Here is a 16296-nt window from a genome sequence, read left to right on the forward strand (position 1 = left end):
CACAAGTTGATTTCATGTGGTCACAAATTGCAGGATTTTCTTTATATGGCTGTATAATATCCATTGTGGTAATATATACAGTTCTTAATCCGTTTATTCATTGATAAACAGTTAGTGTCTATGCCTTGCATATTTTGGTAAATATTAATACAGTGAACATGGGAGTTCAAATATCTCAGTAAAGTAACTGATTTCATTTCCTTCAAATATGTATATTCAGAAATGGAATTGCTAGGTTATATGGTGGTATTATTTTTAGTACTTTGAGGAACATCCTAATTATTTTATGTAGTGGTTGTACTAAGGTATATTCCCACCAAAAGTCTGTAAGTTTTCCCAGTTTTCTACATGCTTGACTACACTTTTCTGTCTTTTCTTTTTCATAATAACCTCTAGGAAATGTGTGAGTTGACATCCCTTTGTGGTTTTATTTTGCATTTCTCTTACTATTACAGATGTTGAGCAAATGTTCATGTGTCTCTTGGTCATTTGTAGGTCTCCTATGAAGGTAGTATATCAGCTAAGGTGTTCAGCCCACGTTTTAATTAGATTATTCAACTTTTTTTTAATTGAATCCTTTTATGTTTGGACATTAGTCCCGTAGCAGGCATGTTGTTGGCAAATCTTTTCTCCCATTCCATAGGAGAATTCTTATGCCTCCTGTTCAATGCCTCTTCACTCTGTTCAAGTTTCTTTTTGTGCAGAGGCTTTTAAATTTGATGGTGTCACACATGTTGAATTTTCCTTTTGTTCCTTCTACTTTTGGTATCATACCCAAAAGAATCATTGCTGAGGCAAATGCCTTGGAGATTTTTTTTTCTGTTTAATTCTAGGCATGTTGTGATTTCTGTTCATGTTGTGTTAATTTTTGAATCGTCTAAGATGCATGTTCAATTTTATTGTTTTCCGTGTGGATATCCCGTTTTTCCAACACCACTCAGTGTAAAGTCTATTTTTACTCCATTGTTTATTCTTGTCGTCCTTGTCAAATGTTACTTGACTGGACATGGCTGAGTTTATTTCTGGGCTGTCAGTCCTATTCTATTGGTCTATTGTCTTTTTTATGCTAACTTCACACTATTTTGATTACCATAACTTTGTATAATAGTTTGAAACCAGAAAGTGAGTTGCAACCAGCTTTGTTTATCTTGCTGAAAATTGTTTTGGCTATTTTCAGGGTCCTTTGTTGTTTTGTACAATTTTTAAGATTGTTATTCTATTTCTAGGAAAATTGCCATTGAAAATTTATTGGGTTTCAATTGAAACTATAGATGGCTTTAGGTAGCGTGAACATTTGAACAGTATTCATTCTTTCAATTCAGAAACATGGGATAAGTTTCTATTCACTTGTGTCTTCTTCAGTTTTTGTAAATGTCATATTTTTAGGTGTACAGATATTTTTGTCTCCTTGCTTAAATGTAGTCCTAACATTTTATTGTTTTTGGTACTGCCGTAAATGGAAGTGTTTTCTTTATTTTTGTGTCAGCTATTTTCTTGTTAGTGTATACACATGCAACTAATTTGGTATTTTTGTTTCACAGCCAACAACATTACTGAATTTGTTTATTAGTTCTAACAATTTCATGCGGTTTTTGGTGGAGACTTTAGGATTTCCTTCATACAGCATATTTTATCTTCCAACAGAGGCATTTTTACTTCTTCCTTTCCACTTTTGATCCCTTTCTTTTCTTTTTCTTGCCTAATGCTTCTGGCTATGTATTCTAATATTATGTTGAATAGGAGTGGTGATAGTGGGCATTTTTTATTTGTTCCTGTCTGAGAGGAAAAGTTTTCAGCTTTTCACCATGAATATGATGTTAGCTGTGGGCTTGTTAATATATGACCTTTATTACATTTAAAATGTTTCTTCGCTACACAGTTAGTTAAGAGCTTTATTCAAGAAAGTCTAAAAAATACTTTCAAACATTTCTTCCGCATGTTATTCATGTGGTTAATTAAAAGCATTGATTTAAAAATGTTAACTACCCTTACATCCCCAGGAGGTATCCCACCTTATCATGTTGATCCTTTTAGTGTGCTATTGAATTTGGTTTGCTAGAATTTTCTTGAGAATTTTTCGATCAATATGTACAAGTATATTGGCCTGTAAGTTCTGCGTTTTTTTTGTTTGTTTTGTTTTGTGATTCCCTTGTTATATCTTTATCTGGCTTTGTTAATCAGATAAATGCTGGTTTTATAAAATGCGTTTGGAAATGTTTCCTATTTTTTTTTTATTTGGTAGGGTTAGGAAGGCCTGGCAATAAATCTTCATTAAATGTTCAGTAGAATTCACCCATGAAACGATCTGATCCTCGACTTCTCTTTGTTTGGAGAGTTTTGAATACTGAATCAATTTTCTAATTCATCATTTGTATGATCAAGACATACTTTTTTTTTTTTTTCTTCTTCATGATGGTCTTGCAACATGGTACATTGGAGTTAGTGGAGATTTATGCATTTGTGTGACCCTGTTTTTTAGCTTTCTTTATTATGATTTGTATGCTATGGTGTCAATCACAATTTATCCTCTTTCAATTAAAGATTTCTTTATTAAGTTCTTTTTTCTCTTCATTAGTCTAGCTAAACCTTTGTCAATTTTATTATGCTTTACAAATACCAGCTCTTGGAATCAGTTTTTAAATAATTATATGATTATTGTTTTATTCATTTCCATTTGAAACTTTCATATTTCTTCCTTTTATTCTTGGAAATTAATTTGTTCCTTTTTCCTAGGCCTTCATGTATAAGGATAAGTCGTTTATTTAAGATCATTCTTTTCTCTTAATAAAAGAAGTTATGAATGCTAAAAATTCACTCCTTAGATTGATTATGCTACATCCCTAAAGTTTTGGTATGTTGTCATTTTTGTTTATGTGAAGGTAGTTTCAGATTTCCCCTTTGACTTCTTCCTTGACCCATAGATTTTTCCAGTGTGTGCTGTATAATTTTACATATTAGGAATTTTTCACTTTTTCTCTTGTTACGGATTTCTAGCTTCATAACCTTATGATAAAACAGGATGCTCAGTGTGGTTTTGATCTTCTTAAATTTGTTAAGGCATGCTTTATGTGCCAAGGCAGTGACTATCAGGGGGAATGTTCCATCAGCACTTAAGAAGCATGTGGATTCTGGTTCTGATGAATGGAAGTTCTCTATAAGTTTATTAGGTACCTTCTGTGTCTTTATTAATTTTCTAAGGTAGAAAGTGGGATAATATAGTTCCTTAGTATTATTATTTTTACTGTTGATTTCTCTTATCAGATCTCTTAATGGTTGATTTAAATATTTGTTTAATCATGCAACATTCAGTACCTATATATTTACAATTATTATAACCTCTTGATAAATTGATCCGTTATTATTTTATACTGACCTTATTTATCACTTCTGAACTACTGTGACTGAAAATCTGTATTAAATGAGATTGGGAGAGCCAGTCCTGCTCTTGTTTGGAAAGTGTTTGGACTATCAGTTTGTATTCCCACACCTTTAGCTTATGTGTGTCCTTAAAGTTAAAATGGCTCTTATAGACAACATATTCCTTTTTTTTAACACCTATATCGGAGTATAATTGCTTTAGAATATTGCATTAGGTTCTGCTGTATAACAAAGTGAATCAGCTATAGGTATACATATACTACCTTATCCACTCCCTATTGCATTTTCCTCACACCATCCCTATCTCACACGGCTAGGTGGTCACAAAGCACTGAACTTATCTCCCTGTGTTATGTAGCTGCTTTCCACTAGCTATCCATTTTACATTTGGTAGTGTATATTCGTCTATATGACTATCTCACTTCGTGCCAGCTTATCCTTGCCCCTGCAAGTGTTATCAAGTCGATTCTCTAAATCTGCATCTTTATTCCTCTCCTGCCCCTACGTTCATCAGAACCTTTTTTTTTTCTGATTTCGTACATAAATCTTAGCAAACAGTTGTTCTTTTTTCTTTCTGATTTACTTCACGAAATATGGCAGACTCTAAGTCCATCCAACTAACCACAAAGAGCTCAAATTCATTTCTATTTATGTCTGAGTAATATTCCATTTTATATATATATATGCCACACATTCTTTATCCATTCTTCTGTCCATGGACACTTAAGTTCCTTCCATGTCCTGGCTATTGTAAATAGACCTGTAATGAACTTTGTGTTCCATGACTCCTTTTGAATTATGGTTTTCTCAGGGTATAAGCACAGTAGTGGGATTGCTGGGTCATATGCTATTTCTAGTAGTAGTTTCTTATGACCTCCATACTTTTCTCCGTAGTGACTGTAACAATTTACATTCCAAACAACAGTGCCAGAAGTTTCCCTTTTCTTCACACCCTCTACAGAATTTATTGTTTGTACCGTTTTTGTTGATGGTCATTCTGACTAATGTGAGGTGATACCTCAGTGTAGATTTGATTTACATTTCTTTAATGATTCATGATATTGGGCAACCTTTCATGTGTTTTATGGCAATCTGTATATCATCCTTGGAGAACTGTATAGTTAGATCTTCTGCTCATTTTTGGATTGTTGTTTGTGTTTTTGGTTTGGAGCTGCATGATCTGTTGGTAAAATTTGGAGATTAATCATTTTCAGTTTCTTCATTTGCAAATATGTTCTCCTATTCTCAGGGTTGACTTTTGGTCTTGTTTATGGTTTCCTTTGCTGTGCAAAAGCTTTTAAATTTCACTAGGTCCCATTTGTTTATTTTTGTTTTTACTTCCATTTCTCTAGGAGGTGGGTCAAAAAGAATCTTGCTGTGATTTATGTCATAGAGTGTTCTGCCTAAGTTTTCCTCTAATTGTTTGGTCATGTCTGACTTTACATTTAGGACTTTAATCCATTTGTGTTTATTTTTGTGTATGGTGTTAGTGAGTGTTTTAATTTCATTCTTGGACATGTATCCGTCCAGTTTTCCAAGCACCACTTGTTGAAGAGGATGTCTTATCTCCATTGTATATGCTTGCCTGCTTTGTCAAAAATAAGATGACTATATGTGAGTGGGTTTATCTCTGGGCTTTCTATACTGTTACATTGATGTATATTTCTGTTTTTCTGTCAGTACCATACTGTGTTGAGGATTGTAACTTTGTAGTATAGTCTGAAGTGCAGGAGCCTGATTCATCCAGCTCCGTTTCTCTTTCTCAAGTTTGCTTTCGTTATTCGGTGTCTTTTTATTTCCATACACATTGTGCAATATTTTCTTCTGATTCCCTGGAAAATGCGATTGCTAGTTTGATAGGCATTGCATTGAATCTGTAGATTGATTTGGGTAATATAGTCATTTTTATAATGTTGATTCTTCCAACCCAAGGACATGGCATATCTCTCCGTCTGTATCATCTTTCATTTCTTTCATCAGCATCTTATAGTGTTCTGCATACAACTCTATTCTCTCCCCGGGTATGTTTTTTCCTATTCTTTTTGTTGCAATGGTAAATAAGAGTGTTTCATGAGTCAAGAGGAGTTCAAGTTGTCTAAAAGCCTACATGTCATTTGTAGAAAGGATCTAAACTTCAGGTATACCCTGAGGTATGTCTTTGCATCTATGGCCCATGGTGCCATTTAGGGCATGTCTATTCTGGAGGGGACCTATACAGGTGGTGTTTAGGGACTGAGGGGAGGGATTTGGATGTCTCTTTGGGGGCATATCATTTTGCGCCAGGGCTTAGGAATATTTGGCAGATGGTCATTGGTGGCCATGTTTCGATAGCACATGGTATTTGCAATGTTCTCCAAAGGGAGGTGGATTTGGGTAAAATTGGAGATTTCTAATCAAGGCAGGATTTGAGGAATATTGTTTAAGTAAGGGTCCTAGTACAAGTGTTGGGATCTTGCCAGAATGACTTTTGTGACCCAAGTTCCATTATAGGGTCCTCCAAGCATTTGGAGATCTGTGTCAATAAGATTCGATTCATCGGAGATCACTTTTCTCGTAAAGATAGTCTTCAAATCAGGCTAAGAAAGGATACTGGAGATAGTCAACTAGGATCTAGAGAGAAACAGGGTACCATTAGGACTTCATTTTCTATAGTTTTACTACCATTCATGAACATATGGCGCCCTTCTTGTCAGGAATGGAGAAAGAACAGTTGTGCTGCTGGGACACAGATATTATCATGCAAAATTACATGCATTGGTTATTCATGAGGGAGACTATAGTCCCAATTTAGAGAGGCTCTATTTAGGACAGTTGTACATCTATCATGAAGAGTATGGCCTTTGCTCATTCATGTACATAAACTATGTATAATTTTCCCTAACGGGTTATAGAGTTGTGAGCCTTGTGTCTAGCGAAGAAGTACATACTTCTGTATATGAGGAAGGGAAAGCCTTCTGGTCCAGTATGTCAGTTACCTGCAAAGTTTCTAAATGAAAAATCCAGCATTGTTCTCTCCCTGCTGTGTGATCACAGGTAATTTTTTTTCAGCATCACTGGTGGTATGAAGGTGATGATAAGAAGAACAGCAAATACTTACATGATCTTTACAGTGTGGTGAATGTAAGTCTTTATCAGGTGTCATAATACACCAGGTAATTTAATAGTATTCCAGCTACTAATGTTAATTAGGTAGTATGAACTGTGTGTCACACTCTTTTTTAAGCCCTTTATTCATATTTAGTCATTTAAACTCTACCAATGGGGAAAGGTACAATCATTATCCTCATTTTATAGATGGCCCAGAGAAGTGAGGTCCCTGTCTTCAGGTCACACAGCTGATAATCATGGAAAGAATTACTGGAAGGGTCCAACACTTCTCTTGTGCCAACTGCGGGCTGGAACACGAAAGGATCATTGTTTCTTCCTCAGAAAGGACAGCTAATGAGTTATGTCAGAAGATGATAGTGTAAGGCCCTCCAAAAATTCTTTACATTACAAACCTACAAAGTTGTCAGACTCAACTTTTTCAGAACTCTGGAAATTGACAAAATTTCACAGGAACTAGGGAAGTATTTACGTGTTTAAAAATGACTGAATCTTGGTAAGATCAGCAAGCTCTAGAGACTTTAAATGGTCACAATCCCATCCTCCTTTTTTCCAGCTTAATAATAGTACATATTGAAAGAGTATGCATTCCTTTTGCATCCGAGTAGCCACCAAAAGGAGAAGAACAAAGTGAGAATTCTTTCAGAACCTCATCTCCAAAGATTTATCATTATCTGATGTGACTGAGATGTTCCTTCGAATTCTGCGTTTGCAAGACTGGCTATATTTGACATAATTTGGACGTCACCCAGTGCGAATGTACTTTAACCTGGGGAGTTGTCAAAATAATTATCGGGGCAGAAAGAAAGTTTTAAGAATTAATGCCAAGAAACATCCCAAATTTGATGCAAAACATCATTATACAGATTCGCCCAGCTAAACAAACTCAAAGCAGGTTAAACTCAAAGAGATCCATAGCAACACATATCATAAACTACTGAAAGCCAAAAACCAAGAGAGAATTGTGAAAGCACTGTGAAGCAACCCATGGCATGTAAGAGATTCTCAATTAAACCAAAAAAAAAAAAAAAAGACTACTTATCAGACAACATGCAGGGCAGAAAACACTTCGATACATTCATAGTGCTAATAGAAAAAAAAACTGTCAACCAAGAATTTTATATGGAGCAAGACCATCTTTTGAAACTGAGGACAGGATTAGGACAATTCCAGATAAGCACAAAACGGAGAGGATTTATTGCTAACTATCTGCCCTACAAGATGAGATAATTCTTGGAGAGAGTCCAAACTAAAATGAAAGACACTTTGATGATAACTCAAATCCAGAGAAAGAAAGAACATCAGTAAAAGTAATTATATAGGTAAATACAGAGGATAATTTAAACGATTTTTTTGTGTGTATGATTGTAGTCTGAATAATAGTCCCCCAATATGCCCACATTTTAATCCCCAGGACATGTATGTTATTTTATGCAGAAAACTTTGCATATATGATTATATTAGAGTCTTCAGATGGGAAATTTTCTTGGGTTACCTTGGGTGGATCTAATCAAAATATTTCTTATAAGAGGAATGAAGGAGATGTCGGTGACAGAGGACAAGTTAATGTGATGACAGAAGTAGATAATGAACTGAACTGATGTATTTGAAGGTAGTAGAAGGGGTTACTAGCCTAGGAATACTGGCAACCACTAAGCAAAAAAAAAAAAAAAAAAAAGGGCAAGGATATACATTCTCCTAGCAGAGCCTCCAGATGGACCCAATCCTGCCAACATATTGACTTTAGCCCAGTAAAATGGATTTGGGACTTGTAACATGTAGTATTTTAAGAGAAAAATTTGTAATGTTTTAAACAATTGAATTCCTGAAAATGTGTTACAGTAACAATAGTAAACTAATGCAGTTACTTTTTTCTCTTACCTGATTTAAAACATTACTCCACAGGAAAAAAAAATTAATTGGTGCTGATGTATAAAGTGTATAAAGATGTAATTTATGATAAGAACAACACAAGAAAAAGGATAAACTAGATAAAAGAAAAAATTCATATTTTGAAATTAAGTTGGTATTAATGTGAACTAGGTTGTTAGAAACTGTCAGTTTACCTTATAACAACCTAACTCCAGAGCAACAACTAATAAAATGGCTCTAAAATGTATATAGTAAAAGAAATAACAAATAACCATAAAAGTGGTACACTAGAAGATGTCCAATTAAAAAGCAGATTGTAAGTATGGATTTTTTAAAAACATGACCACGTATATGTTGTTAAAGAGACAAATCTTAGTGTGAAACAAATAGATTTTAAGTAAAATGTTGCAAAGATAAGTCTCATGCCAAGAAAAATCGAAAGAGAGTTATAGTGACTATACTAACAACAGACAAAACAGATTTTACATAAAAAAAATAATGAGACAAAGGACAGTATATATTACTATATTATTATATTAGATTAATAATATATTATTGATAAAAGGGTAAATCTGTTGAAATACACAAGAATTATACACAAATGCTCACCTAACAAAAAAGTTCCAGATACCTGAATCAAAAACTTACAAAATTTGAGAGAGAGATAAATAGGTTCAACAGCATATCCAAATGAATGACAAAAGATATGATCACCAAGGGAAGAGAAGACCTAAACAAAACTATGATATAAACCGAGTGCACTTAACAGACATGTACACAATATTCCTCCCAAGAACAGAAGAATACAATTTCCTTTCACATGAACTAGGAATGTTCTCCAGGATAGACTTCACGTTAGGCCACAAAACAAGTGTCAATAATTTAAATCACACCAAATTGTTCTCTGACCACAAAGGAAAGAATAATGGGCATCAATAATAGGAGGAACATGTGAAAACTTGTAAATATGTGGAAATTAAACAACGCATTCCTAAGTAATAAAAGAGTCAAACAGTGTCCAAGAGATATTAGAAAATACTCTGAAGTGAATGAAAATGTAAACACAACATACCAAAACATGGGATTCGGCAAAAACAGAGCACATATATATATATATATATATATATATTATATAAATATAAATATAAATATAAATATATATATATATATATATATATATATATATATATATATATATATATAATACATTATATACATTTGTATAATTTTCTCCATGTCTCTTTTGCAGTTTATTAAATATTTATTAAATATGGGTTTATAGTTTTATCAAATTGGGAAAACTTCTGCCCACATGTTTTTTTGAAAATATTACTTTCGGAGCTCACTGCCATACCATTATCTCTTTCCAGAACTCCAATTACATGAGTATTAAGGCACTTGACTTGTTTGACTTTCCCACACACACACCTTTTGTATTTTGCATAGTTTCTTCTACTTTGTTAAACTTCCTAATTTTTTCTTGTGTGTTAATTTGTTAATCACATCTGTTATGTAAAATCACAGGTTAAGAACATTAAAACATCTATTATAAATATATTTCACATGTCAAAGAAATTCCCAAGAAAGGGGTGGGCCAAAAGAGTTTTTGAAGAAATAATGGACAAAAATTTTACAAATTTAATGAAAACTAAAGCCACAGATGTTGCTGGTAAGTTTCTGGTAAGTGTTGATGGATGGAAGGTAATTGTGAATGTTAGCGTTTTGGAGTTGCGTTTTGTGTTCCTTTAATATTTTTGAGTCTGCTCTAGAGAACTTATGTAGTTGCCATCTGATCCTTTCAGGCCTTACTTCTTTTTCTCTAGAGTGGCATTTAGACATAGAATACCTGTGTTGTCTGAAGAAATCAGCATTGTGTTTTTGTTTTTGATTTTGTTTTATGATGTACGATACATTATTTTTATTTCTTAATTGAAGTAATGTTGATTTAAAAATTAGTTACTTTTTGCTTTAGAGAAAAGTAACTCTGTTATCTATATATACATTCTTTTTCATATTCTATTCCATGATGGTTTATCTCAGGATACTGAATAGATTTCTGTGTGCTCTACAGTAGGACCCTGTTGTTTACCCATTCTATATATAATAGCTTATATCTGTTAACTCCAAACTCCCACTGTATGGGGGAGGGTGTTAGGTGAGGAAGAAGGTGGGAGGTTTTCATATTCCTGTTTTGATAGTGCTGTTGATCTTGGGAGGGAATGAATTGACAGATAACCCTTCATTCTTTTCATCCCCCAGGTCCCTACTCCTTTAGTATCTGTGATACCTCCAATTTCTCTGACTACATCTGTGGAGACATTGTCAGTCAAGTCAAAGTAACTAAGAGGATAAGCTTTGTGACTATGAGCAGGAGGGTGTGTTGTAGACTTCCAGGCATCTCCACGTTTTTTACTTTTTTGGTTCTGATATCTTGTTCCTCACAGAGAACCTTGCCTACTTCACAGGCAGAGCCGGACTTTGTGATAACAAATTTTGTCAAGTATTCTCGCCCTCCTCAGCTACAAATTGGCTTCCAGGTCCTGCACCAGTTCCGTGCTCAGCATGGCCAGCTCTCTCGGCCCCACAATGAGGTAGATGGGTGGGCAAGCCAACCAGGTCCTTGAACCAAAGCTGCTCTATGCCTTTTCATCTATTTAGTTTTTCTCCCTCTCCCTCTCCCCACAGTGGTGTGATTGTTCTTTTACTCCTTCCAGGAGGACGCAACAGAACTGGTGACCATAGCACAGGCTTGAATTCTCAAGCTCTGCCGGCAGTGTAGCAAAACAGTCTGGATGAAGACCTCATCCAGAAGCCGGCTTATATGGCCCCTGGGGATCTGGCACCCATCAACTCCTTCACTGGTTGTGTGGCTGCCCAGGAGTTTATGAAGGTCAGCGTGAGTGGAGACGGACAGTGCTGGGCCTGGGCCAGGTTCCTTTCCGGCCCTGCTGCTTGCTTTCCAGCTCTGATTAACCAGTGATCACATTCTCTTTCTAACCGACTCCTCAGGGCTGCTCTGGAAAGTTTATGCCTGTTATACAGTAGCTGTACTTTGATGCCATTGAGTGTCTCCCTGTGGAAAAAGAGGCCTTCACAGAGGACACGTGCCTTCCAATATGTGATTTGGGCCCATGGAGAAGACATTATTGTGGATCTTTTTAACGTGGCTTTTCCCTAACCCTCTCTTCCCTTCACATGACTCAGTGCCAGAACCATTATGATGGGCACATGGCTGTATTTGGCTCTGACCTGCAAGAGAAGCTGGGTAAGCAGAGATACTTCTTGGTGAGAGAACCTTGTGGTCAAAAGCTACCTTTAGGTCCCCTAGGCTCTGGCCACCTCTTCTGGAGTCTCCTCGTGGTGTACAAGGGATGGTGTTGGCTTGTACCCTCATCTCATCCCTCTTCCATTTTCTTCACACCAGGTCCTTTATATCCTGGTCTTGTGCCTCTTTCCTTAGAGGACCATGGATTTTTATGGCACTGTGACTTAAATATGCAGTCATAGATCCTCTTACCCTCTCTTGCCATCTGCAGGGGTAGTGAGGAGTGAGGAGTGGTTTTGTTACCCAGTGACCCTAACCATCTTGTGTCTCCCTTCTTGGCCACCTCCCAGGTGGGTGCAGGGGCCGTTGGCTGTGAGCTACTCAAGACCTTTGCCATGACTGGGCTAGGCTGTGGGGAGGGTGTGGCAATCACCATTACAGACATGGACACCATAGTAAAATCCAATCTGAATCGACAGTTTCTGTTCCGACCTTGTGATATCAAGGTGAGTGGAATGGATATGGTATGTGGTTCAGCTTTGTTTTTCACTTTTCTCCTGTCTTTTTCTGGTTATCTGTCTTATTTATTGCCTTTGGACTTTTTTTTTTTTTTGGTATGCGGGCCTCACACTGTTGTGGCCTCTGCCATTGTGGAGCGCAGGCTCTGGACCTTCAGGACCAGCGGCCATGGATCATGGGCACAGACGCTCCATGGAATGTGGGATCTTCCTGGACAAGGGCACGAACCCATGTCCCCGAAACGGCAGGTGGACTCTCAACCACTGTGCCACCAGGGAAGCCCACCTTAGGACTTTTTGTTTGTCTCTTTCCTTCAGTTCTTACCTTATTTCTTTTCTCTACCACTCACTCTTTCTTCCAGGAGATATTTATTGAAAACTTATTACATCTTTCATTTGTGAGTTTAAACCTGTCCCCAGCCATCTTTTTTTTTTCTTTGGTTTTTGGTTACGGCTAATGTGGAACTCTGGAAGCTAGATTATAGAGGGATCTATCTGGGGCGTCTCTGTAAAGTTCAGTGTTATTTTGCCTGCCCAGTGTTTATCTTTCCTTTCATTTTATCATGCAAATACTAGGTACTACTTAAGTAGTTAAAATATATAAGATAGCAAATGAAAGGTTTCTGCTTTTGTCTAGTGAGAAGACATAGTAAATGAGAGATTCTCTAATGCAGTGGAGGTTGGCAGCACTCTTTCCTCAAGTCCAAAAGATCACAACTCTTTTAAGAATACTAAGACATTATGTCCTTTTTATCCTCATTTTATCAGGTGAAAGGGTAATTTTCCACTCTGTTCTAGGAGGCTGTCCATAACCCCAAAACACAGTATTTTCCAAATGACCAGACCAATTCATGATGATACAGAACTGTGCATTAACTAAAGAGCCATTCAAAATACAGAGAAAGACAGTGGGTATTGATGTGGATCAGTATTTCACCTTTCAACTAAACGTTAAAGAAATATTGCTTGTCAAGTTTTCATATATATATTTAAATATCAACAGTCATCTGAAAATGTTATTGATTTTTTTTTTTCTGTGAGGCTGGATATCCCTGATATCTTTCAAGCAAAACATGTAATACATTAAAGTCAGTAAATAATGAAAATTCAGCTATCTTCTAAGACATTATATAAGTAAAATTTGTAAAACTGTAAATACAGATTGACTCCTGTCATTAACGCTTTGTATTGGAGTTTCTTTCATAGTGTTTGTACTATATAATGGAATTATTCCATATTTATTAATTAATTAATTTATTTATTTTTGGCTGTGTTGGGGCTTCCTTTCTGTGTGAGGTCTTTCTCTAGTTGTGGTAAGCGGGGACCATGCTTCATCACAGTGTGGGGGCCTCTCACTAGTGCAGCCTCTCTTTTTGTGGAGCACAGGCTCCAGACGCGCAGGCTCAGTAGTTGTGGCTCTGGCCTAGTTGCTCCGTTGCATGTGGGATCTTCCGAGACCAGGGCTCAAAACCATTTCCTCTGCATTAGCAGGGAGATTCTAAACCACTGTGCCACCAGGGAAGCCCCTCCAATTTTAAATGGAGTAATAATATTTTAAAATGTTCTCAGATTAAATATCAAACGTAGGAAATCTTGATAGCTGTGCATCAGATAAAAAAGAAACCGCAAACTTTGTTTTAACTTCATTTTGGACAACTGCTAGAGCAAATAATAAATACCATAGCACTGTATGTGGTTAGAACATAACAAGGTGAAACATAAAGTGTAGGGACAAGAATGAAAATCAAGATATAGAACTGGAAGTGCCATGAGAGGGTGGTTTGCAGTGTGGTAAAGGAAATCCTCATTGGAAAGGTGGTATAACCGCAGAGAATTAAAGATGGTATACGAGAACAGGAAGAAATCTCAGGGAAGAGTATGCCAGGTGAAGTTAACAGTGTGAGCAAAACCCTGAGTTTGGAATATGACTGCTATGTTTAAGGAGTAGAGACAGAGATAGATCATGGTAAGAGAGAAGGTTGTCAAAGGAATAGGGACCAGCTCATTTCACCCTTAGTGAAAGTGGGAATCAATAGAGGGCTTTGAGGAGAGGAATGTGATCTGACTTGGTTTCAGAGGATCCTTTTTGTTTTTGTATGTTCAGAGGACTTGGTTTTCTTTGCGTGAATGCACTCCAACTCGTGGTGCTAGTAAAGAAAAACAGTGGATGTTCGGTAGACAAAAGAACAGATACTCAACCCATTGTCTCCTATTGTATCACTGTTTTCCTTTTTTATTCACGCCATTCCTCATTTGTCCCAGCCCAAGCTGTGTGGCATTTGTCATAGACCACAGAGCCTCCTGACCTCAGAGCCTAGGTCTTGTGCATCATTACTTAAATCAGTTTTCAGAACAGCTCTGTAAAGTTTTGTTGGGTGATTATGTGAATGACAGTTCTGTTTCTGCATCACTACCCAGAAATTGAAGTCTGATACAGATGCTGCATCTGTGAACCAGATAAACGCACACATCCGTGTGATGAGCCATCAGAACTGTGTGGGCCCTCACACAGAGCATGTGAATGATTGATAAATTCCTCCAAAACCTGGATGGTGTGGACAATGCCTCGGACAATGTGGATGCCCGTGAGTTTTGGGGATGGGTGAGGACGAGGCGAGAGTAATGTGTGTGTTTTAGGGAGTGTGTGTCACCGTGTCCTATCCTGATGTTATTTTCCCCACCCTCACCTGCTGCAACTTTCTCACAGGCACGTATATGGACTGCTGCTGTGTGTTGTACCGAAAGCCTCTTCTGGAGTCAGGCACACTGGGTACCAAGGGTAATGTGTAAGGGTTTATCCCCTTCCTGACAGAGTCATACAGCTCCAGCCAGGACCCTCCTGACAAGTCCATCCCCAGGTGCACACTGAAGAACTTCCCGAATGTCATCGAGCACACTTTGCAGGTGATCAGCCTTGCAGGGAGAAAGAGGTGGAACAGATATGTACTGGGACAGTGTCTCAGTTGCCAAACTCTTGTTATTCCGATGATGAAGCCTCAGTGTATGTAATATCTGCCCTCTCTTTAACTCTTCTTCACTCACTTTAAACCTAGGAGCCTAATGCTTTTCATAATGATTTTTTTAACTTGAAATTTTTATTTTGCAAACATACAGGGAAGTATTATTTATACCATGTGAAATACTTTATGTGAGAAGTGTATATCTAAACGGTGAGGATATGTTTCTTTGTGTACAGGATACTATTTTGTCGTTGAACAAAATTAACTTAATATCATCTCTGCTAGTTATTTAGATATCTCTAATATTAAGTCCATATTTAGGAATAATTTTCTAATTGTTTCCCAAAATATGTTTAATAGTTCGTCAGCATAGTTGTGTTTATATAGTACACATACATACAAAAGAGCATAACTCTCATGTACATTGACAAAGTAAAAGCACCCCATTAACTGGTCCTCAGAACTTGGCCCTAATTACAGTCCCCTTTCAAACCACAAATAACCATCCTTTTATCAAAATGATTCTTAACCCAGTCTTTGAGGCTATGTTTAGGAAGTATGGGAACAGGAAGAAAATGAGCAGTAACAGTTCAGTCTGTCACTTTTCCTTCCAGAAGTGATGAGTTTATACTTGTGGAGTCAGTTCAGTATGTGTCTTTCTCCCTTTCCATGCATCCCATGTTGGTGTGTGTGTGTGTGTGTGTGTGTGTGTGTGTGTAGATACAGAGAGACGGAGAAAAAGATGTGTTTGTGTGTGTATGTGTTCATTTCTATACATATAAATCCTCTCCTAGGTTATGGTTCTATTATTGTGTTTCTCTCTACCCAGTACGCAGAAAGGCCAATAAAAAGGATTTTAAAACTAATATACTATGTGCCCTTGGACTTAACCACTTCATGCTTCAGATTCCTTATCTGTAAAATTGGAATGACAGTAGTAACTCTCACAGGAATTCTGAAAAACATGTATACTTAATATGCCCTTGTGACTTTCAAACTAAGCTTTAAATGTGTACATGTTTGCTTATTTCTTATTAACTCCCTGAGGTGTAGTTTTACTGTTACAGTGTTTGTCTTTAAAATCTGGAAACACAAGTACAGATATGCCTGATTGTCACAAGACTGTGGCACAGCTGGCCTTTGAACCTGGATTTCGAGCATCAAGGTGCTCCAGATCACTTCACCAGTGACTATTTAT

At 36.8% G+C, this 16296-nt stretch overlaps 1 pseudogene across 1 annotated transcript in view; it reads left to right on the forward strand.

The window, feature by feature from the left end:
* LOC308609657 (ubiquitin-like modifier-activating enzyme 1) overlaps nt 1-16296 on the forward strand; it is an 80856-nt pseudogene that overhangs the window by 58288 nt on the left and 6272 nt on the right. The window contains exons 3-11 of the transcript in view: nt 5838-6003; nt 10615-10712; nt 10800-10946; nt 11070-11245; nt 11365-11469; nt 11560-11640; nt 11971-12126; nt 14557-14723; nt 14846-15042. The product of the transcript in view is annotated as a ubiquitin-like modifier-activating enzyme 1 (transcript). The remainder of the gene's footprint in view (nt 1-5837; nt 6004-10614; nt 10713-10799; nt 10947-11069; nt 11246-11364; nt 11470-11559; nt 11641-11970; nt 12127-14556; nt 14724-14845; nt 15043-16296) is intronic.

This window comes from Mesoplodon bidens, assembly GCF_964165515.1.
Source record: "Mesoplodon bidens genome assembly, chromosome: Y".
Lineage (NCBI taxonomy): Eukaryota > Metazoa > Chordata > Mammalia > Artiodactyla > Ziphiidae > Mesoplodon > Mesoplodon bidens.